Consider the following 3,809-nt stretch of genomic DNA (forward strand, 5'->3'; position numbering starts at 1 on the left):
TACAAAAAAGTATACTTGGCAATTGGTGGACGCCATTTACTGACTATCTGCATAGAGCTGGAAAGCAGCACGTAGAGTTGCCACTCAGCTGCTGACTACACATGATGGCAGAATGAGTAGAGACAGAGATTTGGGTGTTATGAATAGAAGTGGATCCATAGCGGGACACCTGGGTGGCTTGGCAGTTGAGCGGCTGCCTTTGGCTTGGGTCGTGATCACGGGATCCTGGAGTTGAGTCCCACGTCAGGCTTTCTGCGGGGGGCCTGCTTCTCCCTCTGCCTGTGTCTCTGCCTCTCTCTGTGTCTCTCATGGATAGATAAAATCTTTAAAAAAAAAAAAAAAAAGGTGGAACCATAGGAATGAATCACAGAACCTATGAAGAATGTTTTAGAAATAAAAGAGGTCACCATGGAACCCTAGCAAATGCCTACAACTAAGACTCTAAAGGAAGAGATGCCCCTGAAGAAATTTTAGAAGCAGGGGAACACAAGGCAAATCTAGAGATTGGTGCCATGAAAACTTAAAGAACATTTAAGTGGGAGCAATAGTGCCAACTGTAACACAGAGATGAAAGCAGACAGGGGAGCCTGGGTGACACAGGTTAAGCATCGGACTCTTGATCTCTGCTCAGGTCACGATCTTAGGGTCATGAGACTGAGCCCCACATTGAACTCTATGCTCAATGCAAAGTCGGCTTGAGATTCTCTCTCCCTCCCTAAAATAAATAAATCTTAAAAAAAAGAAAAAGATAGACACGATTAGGGAGTTGGTGCCTTCTCCTTGACAGGAAAATCAGCAGGTGGTTATCAGGAGTCATGTAGCAAACAATTTAGGTGTGAGGAAGTAGAAACAGAAAGGGTAGACAACTCTAGAGACTGCTAAAAAAAAAAAAGTGGTGGCTCAGAACATCAGGTTCAGGGAAAGTCTCTTAAAGTATACAATTTCTAGTCACATGCAGCTTCAGAGGAGAGGCGACAGAGGCAGAACTCTGGGGACAGAAGAGGCAGATCGACATGGCACAGGTGACAAATTACTCACCTGGAAGGAGGGATGTCTTTTCCACTGTAACAGGAACAAAGCCGTTAAGGCTGGAAGCGGATTCCATAGGTGGAGAGAACCTAATGCTCTTTTCACTATGAAGCAGGAAAATTCAGTCATGCACTGAGTGAAGGATGATGGAGTAAACTACTTTGAAAGAATGGTGAAACTAGACCGGCTACAGGCAGTGAGTGGGCACTGCCTCATGACAGACGATGGGATGGCCCAACAGCTCTGAAGACCCAGTTATGTATAGAGACAACAGACATGTTGTAGTGGCACCACCCTGCAGTCATGGGACTTCTCCAGCAGCAATATGAAGTGCTATAGGAGTTCCTTTTCTCTTTAGATTTTCCTTGTGTTTCTCTGCCCATTCTAAAATGTCTTTAGGGGCAAGGGTCACCAGACTGGCTCAGTCAGTAGAGCACAGAACTCTTGATCTCAGAGTGAGGGGTTCAAGATCCACATTGGGCACAGAGCCTACTTGATAATTTTTTTTAAAAAGTAGAATCATGGAGTGCCTGACTGGCTCAGTCAGTTGAGTGTCTAACTCTTGATGTCATGATCTCATTGTAGTGGGATCGAGCCCCATATTGATTCCAAGCTCAGCGGGGAGTCTGCTTAGGATCCTCTCCTCCCCCACCCCCCGCCCATCCTGCTGTTGTTCACACACACTCTCTCTAAATAAACAGATCATTAAATATAAATATAAATAAAATTTCTTCAGGAGCATCTCTCTTCTTAGCATCCAGCTGGGAGGTGTTTGCCAGGGTTCTACTGTGACCTTCCTATTTTACTTATACATGTTCTCCATACATTCTATGATTCCACTCCCATGGTTCCAGCCACTTCCTACAACTTGAAAATGTAGAAAGGTAAGTAACTAGATGAATCCATACTGGGGTCTGGCTCAGGAAAAGCAATGTAAGAACAGGCATAAATGACCCCAAGAAGAGCTAAGACTGTACCCTTATCTTTCCTTTCTCCATCACTTACTTCCTTGTGGGTTTTAACTTTAAGAACAACAGTTCTCATCCCAAAAAGACCAAACATTCCCTCTTTATAATGAACACTTAGTTACCACGCACCTTTACTGTCCTGAGGTCAAGTCACAGATAACCTGCCTAACAGACATAAGTTTTAAAAGATCCATTTAATGTCCTCAAGGTAATGTTATGGAGACACAAAGTGAAATTTATAATAAAAATTAGATTTCAATTTGTAAATCTTAAGCCTAACTACAAGAAAAGACAATGAAGCAATCAGATGCTCATGGCTATATACAAATCCTCAAGAAGACACAGGTATAATCACAGAATGGTCAAATTATGCTATACTTGAAACTCAAATATGTATATGAAAGCCTTTGGGTCCAGTAAAAATCAATTGCTGCATTTCAAAAAGTGTTTGAAGTCTCAGGCTGTTAGAATAATGACTCTAATTATAAAAACTAGAACGTGATTTGGTTTCCAGCAACCCATCAGACAGAGAAAATGCAAATATGTAGTATGTCACAAGCTATTAATCATTTTAGGAGTCTTTGGTCACCACTCCATTTTCTATAACTCAAAAGTATGGGGTAAGGGGGAAATCCTACCATTAGCAATGGTCATCTCAGATTTGGAACACAAGAACAGCCTATACTGGAGGTTTTTACTACCTCCCTAATACTACCCATGTAGGAACCAGAATGCCTCTCATTTGGACAGACATAAAGACCAGAGGACTTCAGAAAGCAAACGGCTTAAAGAAGGTGGCTAGAGGCACTGCTACCGACCTAATGCTGTTTAATGCTGCCGTGTGTCCATACTAAGATGTTGCCCTATTAATGACACCTCTTCTGAACACTAAATAAAACACCTATGCATATTTCAGACCTAAGCCCAGCCATCAGAGCATGGCAGATGGGAAACCCAACAGAGCAATGAATATCCCAGCTATTCCCACAATTCCTGGAGCCCCATCCCCATCCTCCCTGCTTCATCACAAAGTGGTTAAGTGGATTTGAGAAGCAGAGGCTGTGGTGTGTTGGGTGTCAGCTAAAAGCAAGATGAGTCCTCAGAGGAAGGAGCAGGTAAAAGGATGCCAAAGGTCTATCTGGGGAGCAGACTAATTGTAGTATGTACTTTTTAAGCAAGCACTTAGGGAGCCGACTCTGTAACACAAGGAAGTGACAGGATATATGAGCTGGGAGATCTAGGAGTCTGTGTGCCACTTACCATCAGGGTACTCTGAGTCTCTAAGTCCCCTTTCCTCACATGTAAAGTGAGGAGGACTGTAGTAATACTTACCCTTACCAGCCTGAGGAGATTGTTTGAGTGGATGGGATTCAATGGCTTATTATACATGAAGACACTTTACACAGCACTTCACAGAGGTGTTCTTAGCACTCCCATTACTATTCTAAGGAAGCAAGCAACAGAGCTGTAAAGAAAATGAACCTAGAGGCCCTTAGGGCTCTGGGACAGTCAGACAAGTGGTCACACACTTCACACAAGTCAAGCTACACTCCCTAGTCTGCTCCCCAGTGAGAAAGATAAGGATAAAAGACCACTTGTCAAGAATGAGAGTGCCTGTTTGGGGTCTAAAAAAGAATAGCTGTAAAAACTGACAAAGCTGGGAGGTGTTCTTGAGAAACAGTGTTTCCAAAAATTTCCTCAAAGTGTGTTCCACTAGATAGCATCAAGAAGAATTTGGTGGTGAAATCAGTGTGGGAATAGGATTCCTTAGGCCTTTCCTGAGATCTTAAAAATAAATTTTCAATGAGGATG

Source organism: Vulpes lagopus, chromosome 8, assembly GCF_018345385.1.
Source record: "Vulpes lagopus strain Blue_001 chromosome 8, ASM1834538v1, whole genome shotgun sequence".
NCBI lineage: Eukaryota > Metazoa > Chordata > Mammalia > Carnivora > Canidae > Vulpes > Vulpes lagopus.